This window comes from Macaca thibetana, chromosome 16 (genome assembly GCF_024542745.1).
Source record: "Macaca thibetana thibetana isolate TM-01 chromosome 16, ASM2454274v1, whole genome shotgun sequence".
Lineage (NCBI taxonomy): Eukaryota > Metazoa > Chordata > Mammalia > Primates > Cercopithecidae > Macaca > Macaca thibetana.
The window spans coordinates 40,686,280-40,710,749 of NC_065593.1; the positions used below are offsets into that span (position 1 = coordinate 40,686,280).

The following is a 24,470-nucleotide window of genomic DNA, read 5'->3' on the forward strand; positions in this document are numbered from 1 at the left end:
AAAAAAAAAAAAAAAAAAAAAAAAAATTACATTTGACTCTTTTAATAATGAAAGACACGAAAACTAAATCATTAGCCCTCCATTCCATCCTAAAACACAATGATGTGTTAATAGGAGGGACAACCAAATACTATGGCAAGTAGCAGTGCATTTCTGCTCTTACCAGTTAAGCCCCACACATACTATATGTTTGTTCTCAAACCATTTTATAACAGCAATACTTGTCATTATAATCACATAATTTAATTACATGCTGCTAGAGGAAAAAAAGTGGTATTTCCATGAAAGTTAGTTGAGTGCATAGAAAGTTTTACTAAATGTAAGTCAGGGAAAAAAATGGTTGATATTGAATTACATATAGGTGAGATAAACTGTAAGAGAAAGGGAAACAATAAATCTAGAAGTACTATGCATTCACAGTACTTTTGGTTTTCTCTCGCCTTTCACAGAATAGAAAATAAAAATCATAGAAGACGACTTATGGGAGTGGATGACTTCTTGCATAAGTATGACTTATACAAGAAGATCTGATCAGTTATTTAAAAAGAAAAAAAAATTGAAAGATTTCAATCCTGATGGAAATCCAAATTTTGCCATGTAGGGTTTCTAATAACATACTTCAATAATTTATGTTTAGCCTGTATGAAGCAACACTTTGTTGTTTGATGTTTGTATTAATTTGCAGCAAATCTCATTAACTGGCCCATCTTTGATAACAGTTTTTAATTTTTCTAGCTGATAATGAGTATGAGTGATAATGTTATATTCACTATTCACTCACCTCATTTCTCCTCTATATTTCCCCAACTCATTGACATGGTGCTTGCCCGTGTGACTGATTTTAGCCAACGGAACGTGAATAAAAGTGATAGGGCGTCAGTTCTTAGGTAAGGCCTTAAGATGGTTGGCTCATTCCTACAAGCCCTCTTGAGCATCTGACACCCACCAAGAGAAGATCATGCCCCAGACTGATCATCAGCCTGAGTTTTCCTTCAGTCTGAGTCTCAAAATGAGAGACACATGCAGAAAACCTGAATCCAACCAGCAGCCTGTAGTCTGGTGATGAGTCCCACTGAATGGAGTGACACCGAAGCTGAGCTGTAGCTAACATGCAGAGCAGCGATGAGTGAAAATTAACAAAGTGTTGTCAAAGCCATTGAATTTTGTATTGTTTGTCACACAATATTTTTGCATCAAAAGCTGATTAATCCAGCTTTTAACCAATTTTGTGACTAGCCTACACTTTTAAATACTTTTTTTCATGCTAGCATGTGTATTTAGTACTCCTTTTTTTTCCCACTAAAGATGTTACTTGCCCTTAAAATTTTTTGAATGGATATTATTTAGAACTACATCTCTTTTTGCAACACCTCCAGAACAATACTTTCAAATGTGTTTGTAATTCACTTGGATTTGCTTTAACAGACACATGTCCAAAATAGGAAAACTGCCCATACATGAAAATATTAGGAATAAAGGCATCTTAATATATTTTAAATAGGTTTAAATGTCTAAGTGACTCATCTATTATTTTTATGACTTCTTGCATTATCCCAACTTTTTAATTTAACCTACAACTAGTCACAATAGTATTTTATATGAATATTATTTATTGTATTAAAATGGCAAAGGATATATACTTGTTATTAGAGAAAGTATGAAGAATTGGGCAGTCTCCATATACTCTAATAGCTGAAGAACAGACCTTTGAAAGTGGTAAGCAATGTGTCTCTGGTCACACTGTAAAACATTTGGAAGGAGCCATTCTGTCCTTTTGTTTGCGATACCCAGCACAGGACTTGGTACATTTTTGACAATTGGTAAATATTTCATGAATGAAAGAATGTACATGCCTGAATGCTGGCATGGATACAGCTCTCTAAGAATGTATTTATTGATGCTTTTTCTCATACTCTTGCTTGCTTTCTCATGGGAGTATAGTTGTTCCTATAAGTATACCAGAGACAAAAAGAAAAGGTATCAGGAATAATAAAAAGAAGAGAGCCGACTGATTCACTGATCGACTAGTTTTTTCATAGTCTATTGATTAAATGTCAAATAATATCCATAAAAATTGAAAATCTGCATGCAATCTGCCTTCCTACAATCAGAACATTTCCAAAAATATTTACTTCTGTCTAGTGTGCCTGAACCCATCTACTTCTATCAGTTGAGTTGTAGGCTTACAAGTATATTCATTGTAAGCTTGATTATACTAGTGAATAATTATAAACAACATAAAATGCCTGACTATAGGGAATTTGTTAAATTTATCATGGTGCATACATGCAATGAAATACAGCATGTCTTGCATTTAGTAAGAGCCCAATAAATATTGTTGACTCACTGACTGCAGTCATTAAAATCAAGGTTGTAAATGTATATTTATTGACATTGAAAAAAATCCGTAACATGTTAAGTCAGGCTAACAGGTTACCAAGCGGCATGTATAACAATTCTATTTCTATGTGAGGAAAAACAACATACATATATTTGTCTGTATACATAAAGAAAGTTGAAGGATTTTTACCTGAATGTTAAGGGTTGTTATTTCAGAGGCAGATATTTGTGTTGTTTTCTCTTTTCAACTTAATGTTCTTCTATTATTTCCTGATTTAGTTTACAATGATCATATATTATTTTATAATTATAAAAACAAAAAGACAACGTAACTTTGAAAAAAGTTCCATATGTAAAGTGTTTGGGAATGGACTATGTATAAAGCCAAGTCAGCTACAAATGGGTAGCTTAAAGATAAGGAAAGAGGGAGTTCTCCAGTGTCTGGTTTGTCATGTTGTTTATGGGTGAATTTATAAGTGACATAGGTGGAAGAGGGGCTGGAAAATTTAGATTTTTCTACTAGATCCACAGTCTATACTGAACTCTACCTTCATACATAGTAATGGTTCATCACTTATCCTACAAACATGGCAAAGAAGGTATTTTTGCACATTATTCCTTAAGCTACTAACAAGAAAATAAAAATCAGAAAGAGACAGGAAAAGTATAATTTTAAAACTGAATCAGTTCTCTGTTGCCCAAATCCTCTCCCCAGAAGTCAAATTCCTAGAAAATACACAGCACGTCCAGTGTATGCGATGTGATTTTAATAAACTGTTGTCATTTATCTAAAATTCAAATTTAACTGAGCATCCTGTATTTTTATTTGCTGAATCTGGCAATTGTACTGACCAAGAGTAAGTCTGGCCTCATTTGCTCATTTAGTAGGAAGTAATCAAATCTGCCTGCAGGATTATTGTGAGTGTATCAGAGGTATCTCTTTTACTTCCCTTCTCAACTCTTAGCTTTTATGTCAACACTGACTCTGCCTTGGTTCATCCAGCCTTAACACTGACAGCTTGTAGTGTAGCAGCTTTGCTTTTCTGTATGAGGTCTATTAGGGCCATTCTCATTCTATCCTCAATAGAAGAAGATAAATACTGGTACTTTTGCTACGTAGAACAACAAAAAAATCCTATTTTTTTTTTTGTCTTGCTCTACCTTCTGCCCCCAGCCAAGAAGGCACTAATGATATGATTCTAATCAATCCCCATTATTATCTCTTGGTATGAGATGGCGTTTTTCAAAGCGTATGTTTCCTACTGCCACACAGTACTGCATAATCCATCATCCTGAAACATAATGATTGAAAATAATAAGATTAATTTTGCTTACAAGTTTGCAGACTGATGGTTAAGGCTGAACTTGGCTGGGCAGTTCTGGTCTCTGCTGGGGTCACACACATGTCTGGCATTTGGCCGGCTGTTGGCTGGAGCAACAGGGGCCACTCACCCATGCATTTTCCATATTTCATCAGGCCATCCTGGTCATGTTCTCATGGCAGTGGTAAAGGTGCAAGAGTACAAGCGGAAATATTTGAGCACTAGCCTTTACTAAGTACTTGCAACTTGGTCTCTTCGGCACAATATTAAGTCAGTGAGCTATCTTTGCTAATGCTCAAACAACCAAGTGGCTCAATATGGGATTCTTAGAATTGTTCACATTTGAAGAACAACCTATTCTTAGGCATCCCAGATGCACCTAATGAAACCAATAGTCCAGCATCTCCCCAAAGAGGGCCTAGCAATAGTTCTGCTTGGAACTAAATGCGGTTCACATTTTCATACTCACAAATTGATTTTCAGTCTGACCAGGCAACTGTAGCACTGTTTCTTAGTGAGTCCATCAAAATTATAAATCTATTTAACCTTTTTCCCTTAAACTTCTATTAACTACACAATATGCACTGCATAGATAATGTTAACACAGAATGAAATGGAAAATAAGGTCTTCATCCATCCCTAATCTAATTGTAGCAACTTGCTGATAACTAATGAAAAGACCAGAAAGTAATCATTTCCTCTTTTGAATGAGGAAGAGTTTTGCAGCTTGACTGCAACTATCTGAATTGCAAGCTCCATTTGTTGAAACTAACATGAAAGCAGTACATTTGACTCTTCTGAAAATCACTATGTGAAATTGTTTGAAGACTATTGTAGAAATTTATATTCATCTTTACCTTCTCATAATCATTATGTTATATCATACTTTATAACAAAACAAATATCCTGAATTTTATAAAATTAAAGCAGAATAAAATGTTATTATTAAGGTCTTTCTTGGATGTTACCGGCAATTAACATTTAAATGAAGATTTAAATTATCCATAGCACAAGATTGAGGGAAACAATTACATTTAATTAAATTTATAACTCTCAATGATCAAAATAGAAATATAACAAGAATTGCTTACTATTTTTTTCTTACAGAATAAAAGACAATTTTAGTATTTTATTATTTTTCTATATATTTGATACTATATTAAGATTATGCATATAAATCCAGAAAAATGGATAAATTCTTTTTGATTTTTGATTCTGGTTATGTGAGCATATGTGTATCCCATATTACCAAATATACATAATGTAGAGAGTTTTATTGTAGTCAAGTGAAGTGCAATGTTGTCACTGAAGAGACATGTTTAAAAGTATTTTTGAAGGTTTAGCTTGAATTCTGTGAATTACCACCTGTTTATACCAACTAATCATGTAGCACTGTCAGAAAAGATTTTTCTTCTTGTTTAGGCATACCAATTACACTCTAAATACTTTTTGAAAGAAAAGAAAAGCTAGTTGTGACAGTGTAAAAGGAATCTTGGACTTGGTGTCTGTGTCCTGCTTTGAATCTCCAAAACTTGTTAGTTGTATGACCTTGGACAAATGTCACCAGAGCTTTGTTTGTCTGCAGTTTCATGAAACGGTGGAAATAAAACAGTGGCACACTGCAAGAACTCAATAAGCTCTTACTGAACAACTGAAAGAAAAGGCACAGAAAGAAAATAAGCAATGAGTTTCCCACCTACATTTTACTATGGAAATACCCTCTGGTTTTCATTGTCAATTGACTTTTTCTGGATTCAGGCATGAACAAGATCAATAATTTCTCCCTTGTTCTATAATATGGATAAGCAACAAATGGTATGGGAGTTAACTGCAAAAATGCATTTGTGAAACTATTAGTCTAAACAGAATGAGATTATTGTATCAATGCTGTCTCTAAAATGTAGATGAAGGATTTGTCCTAAAACAGTTTATACAAATACCTTGAATTATTAGAAACAATCATGGTTACTGATTATTCTAAATTTCTAGGGAGTGATATACACTTTCAAAATCTGCCAGAAGCTTTAGACTTACTTTACAGAACAACAAAAAATGTATACATAAAGACACTCCCTTGGACATCCACAGGCCTAAGTGGTCAAGCTTGGTATCTGTGATTTCAGAAATATTGATATTCATTGTCTTCCATGAAATAAAAATGCATTTTGCCTCTCGATGTGTATAACAGTTAGCTAACTATAGAACTTTAGGGGACAGGCGATGATAGTGACAGGGGGCAGACAAATCTTAGGCAGGTGCGGCGGGTCCCCAGTAAAACCCCACCTTCAATCCAAGAACAGCCTGAAGGCTGAAAGACTACACTGCTGGTTCTGGATGAAACCCTCAACCCAGAGTGAGAACATCTGTTCCTGTTTGGCCCCCACTTTCCCAATTGGTTCTTTTTGAATAATGCTTTTTAAGTGATCAAATGTTGGCTTTTCTAATACTACCTCTGACCTGCCTCTCCCCTTTATGCTCCAAGGAGGTTTGAAACAAACCAAAAACTCATTCAAAACAACAACATTCAAGATTCATAATATTTTAAAAAATGAATAAGTGAAACATACCTTTTAAACTTTTAAAATCAGTAACATTTTTCTCAATCTAATGGAACCAAAGCAAGAATGGATCTAATGTCAGATAAAAGTAAAAGGCATAGTGTAAAATGCATATTTCTCTAAACAGGATCAGTAGTCCATACAAGAAGGAAAGCATATCCTCTACCTCTTCCTGTGGCAGATACTCTTGGATACTTGAAAACCAGCCTCATTTTTTTCTTGCCAGAAGATTCCACCTACCACTACAGAGGCTGAAAATACGGCAGGAGATAGAACACTGGCCAGTGAGACAGAAAAGCAGTTTACACCGACTTTTAGGAAATATTTATTTTTCCTTGAATGAAAGCATTAGGAGAGAAGAAATTGCTGCCGCTTCCTTTCTACTTTTGGATGTTGTCCTATGAGGATAATAGTTGCACAACTGCGGTCACTTTGTGACCGTGAATTGAAGACCAAGAGACACTGATACAGAATTCTGATAACTGATATTGCTGAGTCACTTAAGCCACCCTGATTTGCATATCTATAGACTCTTCACTATGTGGGAAAAATTAGCCCATACTGTTTATGAATTCTTTTTTTGGTGGCTATTTTGTTCCTTGTGGCCAAAAATACACTATTGAACCTCTGATGCAGGATTTTTCTCAGTCACTTGTCAGCTGGTGACCCCTGGCTGGTGACGCCCTTGCGCAGGCCTTGCTTGGGCCCAGGTTTGCCACAGGAGACACCCTGTCCACTCAATCTGGTGGACTGTGACCAGTGGCACTCTGGCATTGATCCCACAGCCAACATAACTATACACTCAGCCCCTGGTGGGAGGGGGTGTGTCAGGGAGCAAGTGTGTGGCCCAGCTGGGCACTCCAAGTGCTGGCACAGAAGCAGGCTCCGTGTGGTGCTTGCAGCCGGACCAGGCATATCACAAGCCACTCCTGTGGTATACCCCAGCATCCAGAATAGGGAGACATGGTGATGCCTAGGCAGGGGTGCCCATGACCCTAAAGCCCCAGAGGAGATGTGATGTTACAGCGTGCTAATTAGCTCTTTTAGTCCTCCCATCCACACCCCAACAGACAGCAGCATGTTAACAGCTCTGTCAGCCCTTTGCCCTGCTCTGGTGTCTACAGCTCCAAGGCTGGCTCAACCCTGCCACTGCTTTCATTGCATGGGGTGGCTACCATCCACTGATAAAGGGCATAGGGCCATGATATTACAGCCTGCTCTGTACCCACGTTTGGTGGGTCCCAAGCTCTTGTCCTGTGTCCAAGAATAATGAGAATATGCTGACAATCGAAGAGTGAGGAAGGGGGAGAAGAATGTTTTTGAGTGACGAAACACCTCTCAGCAGAGAGGGGATGCGCAGGTGGGCAGCCACCTGAAGTCACGTGGTTTCTCTCACAGTGTGGCTGAGAGTGGGGTTTTTATGGACAAAGAAAGGGGAGGAGCAGGCCATAGGTAGTATTAAAAAAGGTGACATTCTGTCATTTAAAAAGCATTATTCAAAAAGAACCAACCAGGAAAGGGCAGGCAAACAGGAACAGACGTTCTCACTCTGGGTTGCGGGTTTCATCCAGAACCAGCAGTCTAACCTTTCAGCCTTCAGGCTGTTCTTGGATTGAAGGTGGGGTTTTACTGGGGACCCACCCTATCTGCCTAGGATTTGTCTGCCTCCTGTCACTATCACCACCTGTTCCCTAAAGTTCTATAATTAGCTGACTGCTATACACATCAAGAGGCAAAATGCATTTTTATTTCATAGAAGACAATGAATATCAGTATTTCTGAAATCACAAATACCATGATGGAGATTCTTGATGGTAAGTAATGACAGAGATAGCCTATGATGCTACTGTTTTGGTTCCAACAGGGAAATTCTTTTTCTGTTTCAGAGACTCTCTAATCCCATCCCTTGGCAGAAGATTTGTTATAAAGCAAGCTTGACCACTTAGGCCTGTGGATGGCTGAGGGAGTGTCTGATTTGTGACGTGATGGAGAAAGGGAGGGAGGGAGGAAGGAAGAGAGAGAGAGAGAGAGAAAGAACAGATAATAAAAGCTAGAAATACCAGATCAGAGTAGGTAATACATGTTGTGATCCGAATGAATTCTGAAGTTTTAATTTTATGTGTTTCTGCAGTGCATGTTTGTGTGGCTATGCTGTTTCTTTAAAAGGTTTGTATAGAAGGAAATAACAATGGTGACAGTAATTTAGCTAAAAACAAAACAAACAAACAAAACCCAGGTGTGCTCTTGCCCAGGAGGAAGTGAGGATAGCCTACATTTTCTTTTTCATTTTATACATCACTTGGAACTTACTGCAGTGATTCCACAAAGTCAGGAGGCTTTAAAAAGTTAATGAGAAATATATAAGAAAAGCCTGTTGTGTGCTATGTTTGAATATCTTGTAACGTCCAGGCTTTGTTACCCAGGGGAGCAAGGTTGTTTTAATGGCTTTCATTTTTATTATACTAGATTTGCAGAAAGCACTCTAAACCTTCCAAGTTAATAAAGAAAAAGTATTGTGACCCTTGGTAGGCAAACAACATTATTTCAGCACTGGAATTTTTAAAGATTCTTCTTCTATTATTTGACCTCAAGGACTTTACATTCATTGTTGCAAATTCATAATGCTAATTGAGTTAAACCGTGGCATGGATTTTGATATTTTAGTACTATACCCTACTTGATCACAAAGGCCTGGATAATCAGGTTCACCCTTAACCATGACTTCTTGTGACTTCTTTCGTGTTGGTTTCTTGTAAAGTCAGTTGAATTGTATATTCGAGGTTAATTAATATGAATATATTTTTCTCTCCAACTAATTAAAAATCCCTTGAAGGTAGAGACTCTATGTTATATTTTTCTGTTTCCTCCAGAACAGGGTTACCTAAAGAATGTCCCATGGAAAACCACTTCCTTGGGAATGCCAGTAAATATTTTTTTAAAAGTTATCTTCTTAAATAAGGTAGAAAAAACTGTTTGCTTCTTTTTAAAGCAAATCGTTATAAAGTATAACACTTCAGAACATTTAAAATGCAAACATACCCCACATCCCCGAGCTAGGTACATATATGTGGAATTTCCCAAACATAGCTGGACATAAACTTTTTTTTGGAGAGGGAGGGGCAAGTGGGGTGATAAGATACCTCTTAAGATAAAATATTCATTGTGAAATGTTCCTCTGTAATACTTATAATCTGAAAAATCATCTTTATATAAATAATATCTTGATTTAAGTGTTTAAAGAAATATTTAAATGTATGGTTTTATAAAAGCAAGAAACAAATGTGTTGGAAATAGCTGACTCACATTTAATGCATTATTTAAAATTTATGTAAAGTGTTCATAGGCAAAGATTTCTAGTGAATAGCCAGTAAATCTTGGGACATCCTGCTTCCAGTATGGTGATTAGCTTATATCATTCAAACTTCTTGCTGTAAGAAAAAAAAAAAGTCTAGACAAGTTGAATAGCATTTGAGTGATACCAGGGAAGAAATGATTTAGAGAGCTAAAATCCTGGGGAGTAGGGGAGGGTAGGTAGATGAACCCGATATTCAATTCTGCTTTCTCCAGCAAGGTATTTGAGAGGCTGGAGAACTTTGGGCAACCTTGTGGTGCTCAGCAGGCTAAAAATTAGAGTTCTGGACTTGCCAAGGAATAGGGGCATGAGAAAATACTCCAATCTTTCAGCTAGGACCTGTGAAGGGCAGTATTTCCGAGTAATGGCTATCCAAAAAAGACCAGCTCTCATAAAGACTGAAGTTTAGTTTTGAATCAGTTCACTTCCTAAAAGAAAGTACTCTTGCTCTCTGAGGTAACTGCCTGCCAAGGGCAAAGGTAAATCTTTTCTGGAGGAAAGTAACATCATCCCATCCAGCATCTCAAATTACTTCTGCAATTTTTTTCATAAGAAAAGGTCAGACAGACTTTGGGAGGCCGAGACAGGCAGATCAGGAGGTCAGGAGATCGAGACCATCCTGACTAACATGGTGAAACTCCGTCTCTAATATAAATACAAAAAACTAGCCGGGCGTGGCCTGGGGCGCCTGTAGTCCCAGCTACTCCGGAGGCTGAGGCAGGAGAATGGCGGGAACCCGGGAGGCGGAGCTTGCAGTGAGCCGAGATGGCGCCACTGCACTCCAGCCTGGGTGACAGAATGAGACTCCGCCTCAAAAAAAAAAAAGAAAAAAGAAAAGGTCAGATGGATATTCAATAAAAAATAGCAGGGTATACAGAGAAAGAACACTAATGTCTGAAATAATGGACAGTAGAAACAGACCCATAGGAGATCTAGATACTGGAGTTATCAGACAGGTCTGTGAGAAAACTGAATAATATGTTCACAAGAACCAGAATCTATATAATGAGTCAAATTGAAATTATAGAAAATTTTCAGGAGAAAATGTTTAACTCTTATCCACTAATTCAACACTATTGACCATCTAATGTGAGCCAAAAAGCACAAAGAGAACAAAAGAGAAAAAAAGGGAAAGAAATTGTGGCCTTGAGGTACTTACATCCTTGTATTAGGTTGGTGCAAAAGTAATTGCAGTTTTTGCATTGTTGAAATTTGCTATTTGATATTGAAACATATTCTTAAATAAACATGGTTATGTTATACATCATTTTAATGCCCATTTCTCAGTTTATTTTATTTTGCTAATGACTTATTACTTGCTATTTATTTTATATTCATTTTAGACTATGGAAATGATGTTAGACAAAGAGCAAATGTGAGTGATTTTCTTATTCAAGTTAAAAATGGATCGTAAATCAGTGGAGATAACGTGCAACATCAACAACATATTTGGCCCAGGAGCTCTAACAAACATACAGTGCAGTGGTGGTTCAAGAATTTTTACAAAGGAGACAAGAGCCTTGAAGATGAGGAGGATGGTGGCCAGCCATCAGAAGTTGACAACGAACAGTCAAGAGCAATCGTTGAAACTGATACTCTTAACAACTACACAAGAAGTTGCCGAAGAACTCAACATCAACCCTTCTACGGTCATTTAGCATTTGAAGCAAATTGGAAAGGTGATAAAGCTCGATAAGTGGGTGCTTCATGAGCTGAGTGAAAATCAAAAAAATTGTCGTTTTTCGTTTTGAAGTGTCAGCTTCTCTTAATTTACACAAAAACAATGAACCATTTCTCGATCGGATTGTGACGTGCGACAAAAAGTGGATTTTATACAATAACCAGTGATGACCAGCTCAGTGGCTGGATCGAGAAGAAACTCCAAAGCACTTCTCAAAGCCAAACGTGCACCAAAAAAGGTCATGGTCACTGTTCAGTGGTCTGCTGCTGGTCTGATCCACTATAGCTTTCTGAATCCTGGCAAAACCATTACATCTGAGAAATGTTCTCAGCAAATTGATGAGATGTGCCAAAAACTGCAATGCCTGCAGCCAGCACTGGTCAACAGAAAGGGCCCAATTTTTCTCTATGACAATGCTCGATTGCAGGTCTTACAATCAATGCTTCAAAAGTTGAACGAATTGGGCTATGAAGTTTTGCCTCATCCTGCATATTCACCTGACCTCTCACCAACTGACTACCACTTCTTTAAGCATCTTGACAATGTTTTACAGGGAAAATGCTTCCACAACCAGAAAGATGCAGAAAATGCTTTCCAAGAATTCATCAAATCCCAAAGCGTGGATTTTGACACTACAAGAATAAACAAACATATTTCTCATTGGCAAAAATGCGTTGATTGTAATGGTTCCTATTTTGATTACAAAGATGTGTTTCAGTTTAATTTAAAATTCATAGTTCAAAACTGCAATTACATTTGCACCAATCTGGTAGCTACAGACAAAAATAAACTACATATAAGTAAATAAATAACATGTTAGAACATTGTAAGTAACAAAGGAGAAAATAAATAGATAAGAAACTTCAGGTAGGGTGGTGCAGTTGGAGTGAGTGGATATAATTTAGATAGAGTTGAAAGGCAGGCCTCATTTAGAGAGTGACATTCATACAAAGCCTTGAAGCTGACATCCTCATAATCCCAATAAGTTAGGCTGATAATTGTGGGGAAAGCATTCTAGACAGAGAGAAAGCCACTGCTAAGACCCTAAAACAGGAAATTAACTCATAAATTCAAAGAATAGTGAGGTTATGAGTGTAGATGGAGTGGAGTGAACTAGAAGGAGAGAAGTGGTGGTAGGAATCAGGAGGAGGGGGTTAAATAATATTGAAGTTTATTGATCAAAGGGACTTTGACTTTTACTGTAAGTTACATAGGAAGCCTTCAGAGAGTTCTGAAAAGAAAGGGCTATAATCTGTTGTAGTTTTGTGTTTGTTTGTTTGTTTGAGTCAGGGTCTCACTTGCCCAGGCTGGGGTGTAGTGGTGCAATCTCAGCTCACTGCAACCTCCACCTCCCGAGCTCAAGCGATCCTCCCACTTCAGCCTCCTGAGTAGCTGGGACTACAGGTGGGCACCACTGTGCCTGACTAATTTTTGTATTTTTTGTATTTTTGCCATGTTGCCCAAACTGGTCTTGAGCTCCCAAGCTCAAGCTATCCACCTGCCTTGACCTCCGAACGTGCTGGGATTACAGATGTGAGCCACCGCATCCGGTCTGATGTACATTTTAAAAGGACTTGCCTTGCTGCTCAATTGCAAAGACAACAAAAACTGGAGCAGTTAGGGACTATTGTAGAAAACTAGGAAAGAGCTTAATGGGGTTCAGACAAAGTTGAAATAAGAATAACATGGAAAAATGACTGGATTGGATAGTGTTCACATTTTGAATTTGGAGCAAATACTAGTTTCTTATGGGTTGACTGTTGGATATGGAAGAGTAATTATTAATAGCCACCTCTTTCACTCTAAACGTTCTAGTGTAGCCAATAAATTATATGATCACCTTAGTTAAATCTGAGTAAACCTTTCTAGGTCATGGTGTATCATTATTTTAGTGTACTCGCTGGTCCTAAATTCTAATAATTCATATAGAATCATATAATCAAGAGTGATTTAACTTTCTCAATGATTTGAAAAAGTTTAAACACCATAAGGATAATCTATTTAATAAAGATTTTTAAACATTTAGACTGGACTCAGTGGCTTACGTGTGCAATCCCAGCACTTTGGGAGGCCACAGTGGGAGGATTGCTTGAAGTCAGGAGTTCAAGACTAGCCTTAGCCATATAGCCAGATCCTGTCTCTACAAAAAATACAAAAATTAGCCAGCTGTGGTTGCATAGTCCCACCTACTCGGGAGGCTGAGGCAAGAGGATCATTTGAACCTGGGAAGTCAAGGCTGCAGTGCACCGTGGTGGGGCCACTACATCAACGCTGGGCATCAGAGTGAGACCATGTCTCAAAAAAAAAAAATCATTTTTGAATCTTTCTTGGAGTGGTAGTCTTTAAAGAATTAGTTTCTTAGTTTTGAGGGCTTGGTCAACTTTCTCAACATCTTTGACTCATTTTAACCATTCATTTCTTCTGTGAAGATCTCCTTAAACTATTTGAGCTTGTTAGCAATTTTTTTACAAAAGTATTCTTTTATAATTCTTTTAATTTTCTTATATTTATTTTTTCTTAATTAGATTACCTGATAGTTTATCTTATTCTACTATCATTAATTCTTTTCTTGGAGGAGAGTCATATAGCCAGCTCTGGATTTACTTATCAGTCTTTTAATTTACCCATTTATATTACTAATTAATTTTTCTTGCTTTCCTCATATCTTTTACTAAGAGTTCCATGTATAATATTTCCTAGAAATTTTTATTTTCAAGGTCTATATTATTTGATAAAGAGTCTTGAGAGTTATAGCTACATAAAATTGATTCTATTTTATGTAATGCTTTTGCCTGGAATATTTCTTTGTGTAATATTAGTATCATGGCTCTGGCATATTCTTGCTCATTCTTTCACTTTTAGATATTCTGGGTCATTTTATTTTAGAACTGCTTCCTAGATAATACACAGTTGAGTTTTGTTATTTGACTCAATTTTAAATAATTAATTCCTTTTAATAGCCTATTCTATCTACAAAATGTTAGCTGTTTTTGTCCTCTGGTCTTACTTTGTAGTTTTAGTGCTGTCATACTATTTTTTTTTTATTCTTACCTCTTTGTTATATAATATTCATTCATATTTAGGGTGTGCGTGTGTGTGTGTGCTTACTTAACTGTGTTAATTTTGAAAGCAGATATCTGTTTGGAGTTCTGTTTGGGAGTTAGCTGTTTAATTAGCAATAATATGCCTACATTTATATTTTTTAAATTATCAACTCAGAAGTAAAACTTTTCTATTGAAATTATCCCACTTATGCCATTTTTCTTGAGAGCTTTCTGCTACCAATGGACTTTGTTAGAATTATTGTTATTTTAAAATGTTGTCACAGTCTATTAAAAGGGAATTTTATTTTTAACCATCTTATAGTTTTATATACAATATAAGTAATAATTTTATAACTATAATTACATATTTAATTTTATATTTATATTCAAATCAATTAAGTGCTTACATTCCTTTATTTATTTATCAATCAACAAATATTTCTTGAGGGCTTCCTACATGCTAGGCATTGTGCTGGACAAGGGAGCTACAATGGAGCCTATGAAGATAAGACATTATCTCTCACCAAGAGAGACAACAATAACAAATATATGCATAAATCTACAAAGTAACCAAAACCCATGGAAGTAAACAAAATGACTAGTGGAGAATAAGCGAAAAGAGGCTATTTTAAATAAAGCGGTCAGATAAGAAGTTTTAGAGGAGATATCACTTAACTCAAAGCATGGGCAAAAGCCCACTATAAAAAAGCAAGGATAATAACATTCCAGGAGATAGGCGAGAAATGTACATGCAGAGTACCTGAGAGTGCAACAGAGCTTGGTATATTTCAATTTATGCCGGAGGTTGCAAATTTTTTGTGTGAAAAGTCAGACCTTGGCGATGACCTTGAGCAGTAGGATATAAATAACTCCCACAAGCTTAGTGTTCCAATAATGGAACACTAGGCATAAATAGGTTAACAAACTGAAAAATGGCCTGTGTGCTGCGGTAAAGTGAGAGACATCAAATGAAGCTGCAATTCAACATACGTCCTTCATTTTTAATTTCTTGTTTTCCTTGAATTCTGGAAAAATTTTAGCGACTGTCTTATGATTTATGGTATCTTACCTATTCTCTCCATTATGTCCTTTCAAAAATACAAACTTTTTTTTTTTTTTTTTTTTCTGACAGAATCTTGCTCTGTGGCCCAGGCTGGAGTGTAGTGGTGGGATCTTGGCTCACTGCAAACTCCATCTCCCGGGTTCACACCATTCTCCTGCCTCAGCCTCCCGAGTAGCTGGGACTACAGGCGCCCGCCACCATGCCCATCTATTATTTTGTATTTTTAGTAGAGATGGGGTTTCACCGTGTTAGCCAGGATGGTCTCAATCTCCTGACCTCGTGATCTGCCCGCCTCGGACTCCCAGAGTGCTGGGATTACAGGCGTGAGCCACCACGCCCGGCCCAAAAATACAAACACTCTTAAGTAAGAATTTCAGACCAAGCAAATCGTATAAATTCATGCTCCACAATGGGGCATGATGCTCTGATTTTCTTCTTCCATGAATTGATAGCAAGCTTCCGTGGAGTTTCCAAGAACAATTAATTATGATTTCTACATCCCCTTTCAACAATTAGGGCAGTTAAGGGCTATTTTCTAGTGGTGTTTGTTAAAACTGTAACTATTGGATATGTATCAATTAACGTCAAGAAGTGTTAAGAATGTAAGATTTTCACTCTACTTGCAAGCTAACAAACTTGGCCTAGTTTTGTGGATTTTAACAAGACATGAGATTATTTGGTCAGAGACAAAGGCCTTTATTGCTCATGTCACAGAAAGCAGTATGAGCTTCATGTTTCCATCAGTTTCTTCTGTAACTCTCATGTCCTGTGAGATGAAGCAGAGGGCCTTGTGTAATGTTCTAAATGAAAAATTATGCAGTAATTTTTGTTTCATGGCTGAGGAGCCCTAAGTTAGGTAACTAGAATCTTTCATAATCGGCAGTAAGCAAACCTGCCTGATGTTTGTTTCAAGAGAAATTACTTTTATTATGTTAAATACTAAGCAAACCTGCTCCTTGCCCCAGAGAGGAACAGTATCTCTAACTTCCAAGGCTGTTTGCTATATAAATATCCTTGGAAAGAAACTTAGGAATAAAAGGGCAGGGCTGGGTACAATGGCTCATGCCTGTAATCCCAGCACTTCGGGAGATTGAGGCGGGTGGATCACAAGGTCAAGAGATTGAGAGCATCCTGGCCAACATGGTGAAACCCCATCTCTACTAAAAATACAAAACTTAGCTGGGCGTGGTGGCATGCACCTGTAGTCCCAGCTATTCAGGAGGCTGAGGCAGGAGAATTGCTTGAACCTGGGAGGCGGACATTGCAGTGAGCCGAGATAACTCCACTGCACTCCAGCCTGGTGACAGAGTGAGACTCCATCTCAAAATAAATAAATGAATTAATTAAAATAAGAATAAAAAGGCAGTTAGTGTCCCTTGCTCAACAGACATGCAGAAATGTGAGAGACTTATAAAAAATTGTCCCCCAGTAGTTAATTCCTAGGGAAGATTTTGGTTTTCTGTAATGTGATGTGTTCATACTGGTTTTCTGTTTTGCTCGTATCCTTCTGGAATGGCAGTACATTGCTGAAAACTCTGTATGCTTTTCTCTTAGCAGCCGTACTAGCATTCTCCATGAACTATTACTTCATGCTTAATGTCATGTCAATTACTGTAGAGTTTAAGTTTGATAAATATTTGCTTAACAAATCAATTCCTACCTCTTCTTAAATAACTTACTAAGCTCAGCCCTGCTTACAGAATATCACGCATGCTTATTTCAAAAGACCATTATGATGAAAATAAGAGTGTTAATATGTATTTGGGTTCTCAGTGCAATTTCAGAAACTAACATTTATTAATTAGTGAACAATTCTGAAAAGCCTTCCAGGAGAGATTTACTTCAAAGTAATAAAATTTTTATTTTATTTCAGTATATAGCCAAATAGGAACCAGTTTCACACAGTGGATTGGGTTATTTCATTAACAGGATACAGAATATGAAGATAAAAAATCTAAAACCAAATAACAAACAAAAACAAACTTAAAGGATCACTTTTCATCTTAAGCAAGATAGTAAATGAAGTTTCTATAGTCTTGGAGCTCTAATTCCATAGAAATGATTGGCTCTGGGAATATAAGGACATAGAAGTGAAGTTCAGTAATATAGACCATCCAACAAATTTTAAGAACAATCTCCTTGAAGATTAAGAAGGCATGAGTTCTTTTTTTTTCCAGGAAAAGAGGCAACAGATGGTATAGAAATATAGCAGTATCATTAACCACAAAAGGAACTCACATTTGTTCTTTTCATCAGTCATCTAGACTGTCAACTCCTAAAGAGGGTTGATGCTCAATTCTACTGGTCTAGGACAAAAAAATAGACAATAGACCTGGACAGGTTTTCTAAGTCATAATGGAGAATGTCAAAACAACAGAATTTAGGCTAAAGTTATATTATAATTTTATCCATTTATGATTTTTTTCATGGTAAAAGAATGCTTAAGTTGATCTATTTTCAAAACATACATTCAAAAGGGTGAGGCTAGGCAGGTGAGATACTTACATGCTTTAGAATGAGTAATATGTGTACTGTATGCTAAATGGTAACTTAGAAACTGAAAATAAAAAATAAAAAGTAAATCACAACATTTTTTTCTATTAAAAATTAAAATCTTGATACAAATTTTAACAAGTAATTACAGTAATACAAGCGCCTTTATGATTGAGACATGAAATGATCACATTTCCTATTCCTTTATCAGTGGTTAAAAAACTGATGAATGATCACAATTAGATATATTAGCTACATGTTCTCATATATTACAACTTATTCTAGAAGTTATTAGGGTCATTTCAGGGAACATGAAATTTCGCTTGAAGAGGATATAGGTAGACAAGATTCCTATATTGGCAAATGTTCATTTATAAAATATCATAATGTATCTTATACAATTATTCTCATGCCACACAAAAATAAAATATTATCTGGATAGTATGTGACAAGACCTTTCTAAAAACTGATGTCAAAAAATTTAAATTTCTTTCCTAATTTGAACTCTTTTTCTACCCTATCTATAAATCCTTTTTACAGAATAACGTAGACTGGTCCCTTCCTCTCTCCTTTCCTTTCTTTCTTTATTTCTCAAATAAATGTATCCCCACAAAGTGAACTACTACTAAAATAAACTACTACTGATACTAAACTATGCGTCTCTTGACAAAAGCAATTGTACATTTTCCATATTTGCTTTCTCAGTATGGGTCCAAGGTACCCTCTGTGTGATGTGCCTGACACATAGATAATACTCAACACAAGTTTGCTCTAAGAATGCCATCGACTAAAAAACTTGGATAGCTCCAAATGTACTGTTATTTACTTGCAGTTTAAGTAATTCTGAAATTGAATGTGATGTTACAAAAAATTTTAGGCTTAGATACCAACTGGCTTGTTGCATCCTCATTGACCCTACATATCCTCCCATTAGAATATCCTGAGAAAAATGCAAAATGATAGCCCCTGAAACTAAGATATTATTTACTGATTCATTTCATGTGTTTGATATATATTTATTGAGTTCTTACTATATGAAGTCATTATTCTAGATGTTGAGAATAGAGCAGTCACTAACACACAAATTTCCTGACTTCAAGTTTATATTCTAGGGCAGAATATTTTCTAAATAGGTAAATAAATATGCAATGCAATGTTAGGTAGCAATTGGTACTGTGAAAAAAATATATAAATCATGTAAGGATATAGAAAATTTGGGAGAAGGCCTCTTTGGTGAGATAATATGAGACTTGAATAATGTGAGGGAAACAGCTGTGAAAATAGCTAAGGGAAAAGTGTTTGAGGCAGAGAGAAGCCAATGCTTTGAGGTGGGATAATGTTTGGCAAGTGAAGAAGGAGTCAGCAGGGCAGTGTGGCTGTTGCTGAGTGGCCACAGTGTGGGAGTCAGAGCGGTACTGGAGAAGTAGTCAGAGGGCAGATCACGTGGGGCCCTGGAGTTCATTGTCAGATCTTTGGACTTTATTCTAACTGAAATTGGAAGCTCTGGAAGGATTTTTGACAAGTGGTTTATGTATTTAGATTTGCTTTAAAAGAATCACCTTGGTTGCTCTGTGCTAAATAGACTGTAATAGATGAAACAAGAGTTGAGCATGGAGAGAAGACTTCAAAAGAAGCTTCTACGAACTAAGGCAGGGAAGGGATTGAATTGAAAAGTTGAAGGCCCTAGAGAAAAAAAGATGGGAAGAGGCTTCCACTTGGTCCCTCCATGTACTCTTCTCTAGAAGGTACCCGACGGTACTTGCTGAAGACATTTCTTTGTCCAGAACTTCTGGATGATCCAGCAATAAATTAACCTGTGATAATTTAGAAAATTACGCAGCTTGGCTGCAAAGTACTCATCATCGCATTAAAGATGTATGAACAAGCAAACACAAACCAATAGGAGGCAATGACAATATTTCCACAGAACAGAATATATTTTTAAAGGATTTTACTCAAGCAAGCAGTAGGCAATTTGCAAAAACACAAGCTTTCTCTTCTCCATTAACTACCAGAAACAAGGAATGGGACGTTTGATGGCCTAAGAGTATCCTGTAGTCATGTGGTCAAGTGGACTGGTGATTTCTGTGATCATGTGGGTGTTAGTTATTTTGTTTGTTTGTTTTTAGATTGAAGAAGGCTTTATGATTCAGGCACTTGTAAACTGGGGACTAACCTGCATTCAGTATGGAGTTTTGGAATCAGAAAGACCAGAATATAAATCTCCCGCATCTGCATTTGCTATTTATGTGATCTTGGACAAGTCACTTGACATTTCTGGTCTTCACTTAATCAACTATAAAATAAGAATAACCAAGGCTGGGTGTGGTGGCTCACGCCTGTAATCCCAGCACTTTGGGAGGCCGAGGAGGATGGATCACGAAGTCAGGAGATCGAGACCATCCTAGCCAACATTGTGAAACCCCGTCTCTACTAAAAATACAAAAATTAGCCAGGCACGGTGGCACACACCTGTAATCTCAGCTACTCAGGAGGCTGAGGCAAGAGAATCACTTGAACCTGGGAGTCACAGGTTGCAGTGAGCCAAGATTGTACCACTGCATTCCAGCCTGGTGAAAGAGCGAGACTCTGTCTCTAAAAAAATAAATAAATAAATAAATAAATAAATAAATAAATAAATAAATAAAATAAGAAAAACAGTGGCCACTCCACCAGCACATGGATTTTGTGAAGATCAAATGGAATAATGTTACTGAAAGCTTTCTCTACTGTAAAGAAACATTTGATTCTAGTCGTTATTACCATCTTCATCACTATAATTCATTCTAAGAACAACCATGTTAATGGGTATAACAAAAAGATGACATTGATGCAAATCATCTAGATGATCTGCCAAGGTAACCAAAGAAACTTTAAATTTTTCTTCCCTTTGGCAATGGATTTTTTTTTAAAGACATATTTTTAGAAAAGTACTTTAAAAATAAATGAGCTTAGATAAAAATCATTTATGTGTTTCACAAACACAACTGAGTGAATACTGGGTGCTGGGTACTATGGTAGAAAATTAGTAGCCACCAAGAAAAAAACAAATTAGGATTCTGCTTTCTGGGAAGGTGTGGTCTGGTAAAAAGGTTGAGAAATATACATTAACCAACATAAGTGAAACTGAAGGGTAATCTCGTTGAGATATGAGATATGGACATCTGAGATATGCAATAAGATCCCAATGAATCGTGGCTAACAGCAGACACTTATACACATAGTGGATTAAATAGTATTTCTTGAAACATGTTATCTTCTTAATTGATATGAAATTATCAGAAGAAAGAACTATTTCTTAGAAAGAACTTCCTTCACAAAGAAGGAAGTCTTATTTTATTGTTGCTATTCACAATTTGGTTTTGCCCACTAATCTCTAGTGCTCTAACAGATGAGAACAGAACAAAATCTGTTTCTTGCCTCCCACCCCCCTGTTTTGTTTTTTTTTTTTTTTTTTTTTTGAGACATGATCTCACTTTGTCACCCAGGCTGGAGTGCAGTGGCATGAACAGGGCTCACTGTAGCCTCAACCTCCCAGACTCAAGCCATCCTCCCTCCTCAGCTCCATAAGAAGCTGAGACTACAGGAATAGTTCTGTAAAAAAAACTAAGAAATAGTTCTTTCTTCTGACACCTGCAGTTTATTAAAATATGTCCAGCAGGAGCAACATAATGAGACCCCTATCTCTACAAAAAATTTAAAAATTAGCCAGGAGAGGCTAATAAGTGGTGGTGCATGGCTATGGTCCCAGGTACTAGGGAGGCTAAGGTGGAAGGATCACTTGAGCCCAGGAGGTCAAGACTGTAGCGAGACTTGATTACACCACTGCACTGTGGCCCGGGGAAGAGAACGAGACCCTGTCTCAAAAAAAAAAAAAAAAAAAAAAAAAAAAAAAGGATACAGCAATGCTTGCATGAGATTGTATGAAGAAATTAAGATAGGTATTGAGGACTAAGCTCTGATTTTTTTAACTTGCCCAAATTCCTACCTCAGGGGTCTAGTAAATCATGCCCTACAAACCATGACTTCTCATCAGATGGGTTTTATTTGACCCTATATATCGTGACTTACTTTTTAATCTGACTCTGGCATAGCGTTATGAGACAAGGAAAAAAAAATATTTAACCCCAAAATATATTTCCTTGCCACACCTTGAAATTGCCTTGCAAAGCCTCTTGTGGGAAAAATCTACATCTTATAGAGAATCCCCTTTCCCCTTTTTTTCCTTCTTTTCTTTCCAGATCCAAGAGATCATCAGCTAAGAGACAGGTACCCTTTTAGGTTCAATAAGAAACATTTTACAACATGCTCTCTCTCTGAAGTCTGCTATCTGAGAGATCCCTCTGCACAGTAAAACTTGGTCTCCACAATCTTTTATCTTAACCTGAACATTCCTTTCCATTGATCTCAGGTCTTCAGATAAACTCAACCAATTGTCAACCAGAAAATGTTTAAATTTATCTATAGCCTGGAACCCACCGCTTTAAGTTGTCCCGCCTTTCTGAACCAAACCAGTGTATTTCTTAAATGTATTTGATTGATGTCTCATGTCTCCCTGAAATATATAAAACCAAGCTGTACCCTTACCACCTTGGGCACATCTTTTCCGGACCTCCTGAGGGCTGTGTCATGGGCCATGGTTACTCATATTTGGCTCAGAATAAATCTCTTCGAATATTTTAGAGAGTTTGACTCTTTTTGTCAGGAGTATTTTAACCTACGTTATGCTCCATAATACCATAAGTTAGTGAAGACTCATCAGAATACACATAGAATAAAAGAATAATAAAAAAAAAATAGATACTATGTGAAAATGGACAGTAGCTTCAATAACATATATTTTTGAATGAATATCTAAAAATTATAGCTGCTTTTGCTTTCCCCCAACTTCCTAACATTTTATGAGATTTTATGAGATTTGTCGTTTTTTTCTACGCTAACTGACATTCTGATCTTATGCTCAATACAAAAAGACTTAATGACTTTCGCATTTAATGGGAAAGAAGGTAACCCTCAGTTAAAGTGAGGAGTGAATTGGGGACTCACTGTTTCTTCACACACATAATAATGCTAATAGCTCCTAAAGTTCCAAACTTTGTTTAATCCCTTTTAATACAAAGACGTATCCCATGAATGGAAGCTTTTTATTTTCCATTAAATTGATCTTTGGGTATGAAAGTCAACAGGAAACACAGAGCACTTTCCTTTCATTATATTTTTGAGCTGATAGGCACATACAGAGCATCCTAGTCTCAGCAGAAATCTCATTTAACAAGGCATCTACTTTAAGTAGTCAGAATGTCAACAATTTCTTTCAGATCCTTTTCTTTCCTTGGATACGGAGACATCCCAGGCATACTGAATTATGCTTTTTTGCTTTGATGAGCAGATTATCTTGTCTAAGGCAGCAACACTTCATTCACACAGTTAGCTTTCATCTTCAAGTTTCCACGCTGTCCCTGTGTTATGCTTTTGTCTCAAGCCATATAAGGAGAAAATCATGATAAGTCTTCTCAAGGCCAGAGATTGTCATCTTGCAAAGGGAGTTAAAGCTTGATTCCTATAGCTCCTTCAGGTGTGTTTTTGTGCAACGTTAAATAGAACAGTAGCATGTAGGGACTTTGAGAAGTGTGTCCTAGTCTTGACCTTTTGTTTATCAGTTCCAGGATCTTGAATCATTGAAATTAAAGTTAGCTGTAAACAAATTGAAAACACTGACATCACAAAGAAGGAATTCTTCTTATTTTATTGTTGCTATTCACAATTTGGTTTTGCCCACTAATCTCTAGAGCTCTAACAGATGAGAATAAAACAAAATCTGTTTCTTGCCCCCAACCCCCCCTGCTTTTTTTTTTTTTTTTTTTTTTTTTTTTTTTTGAGACATGATCTCACTTGGTCACCCAGGCTGGATTGGAGTGCAGTGGCATGAACAGGGCTCACTGTAGCCTCAACCTCCTAGACTCAAGCCATCCTCCTTCCTCAGCCACATAAGAAGCTGAGACTACAGGAATGCATCACCACGCCTGGCTAATTTTTTATTTTGTGTAGAGACAGGGTCTCATTATGTTGCCCAGGCTGATCTCAAACTCCTGGGCTCAAGTGATCCTCCTGCCTGGGCCTCCCAAAGTGCTGGAATTACAGGTGTGAGCTGCTCCACCGACTGTGATTTAATCCTAACAACAGAATTTAACCCAGTTTTATCTTTTACGTTCTTAGCCATTAAATTTTGGTTCAAGCTTCAGTAACTGGAATTCCCTATTACCTAAAAGTATATGATTTTGATAATGTGCTGAAAGTTGACATTGTTTCTCTTTCTTTACTTTTTAAAATTTGTTTGTTCCCTTGTTTTCCATACACAGCAAATTCAATCTTCTTCTTCTTTTTTTTTTTTTTTTTTTTGTCAAATGAGCCAATAAATCTAGTTTGTTCTGATGCTAGATTTGAAAGTTAGGATGAAGGTGGTATGGAATAGGAGGTACATGCAACTAAGAGCCTTCTCAGAGAACAAGCATAAGTATAAATCATTTTAATTTACAGAATCACTACTAAATGATTTTAACCCCAAATTTCTGCAAATAAAATAGTTTAAATACATCATGAGAAATTGTTATTAAATT

The 24,470-nt window shown here is 36.7% G+C and overlaps 1 protein-coding gene across 1 annotated transcript in view; it reads right to left on the reverse strand.

Annotated features, from left to right (window-relative positions):
* LOC126939425 (40S ribosomal protein S17-like) overlaps positions 1-23,693 on the reverse strand; it is a 670,460-nt gene extending 646,767 nt beyond the window's left edge. Inside the window, exon 1 of the mRNA XM_050764792.1 lies at positions 23,690-23,693. The gene's annotated coding sequence lies outside the window, so the exon portion shown is untranslated. The remainder of the gene's footprint in view (positions 1-23,689) is intronic.
* Positions 23,694-24,470: the final 777 nt, after the last annotated feature.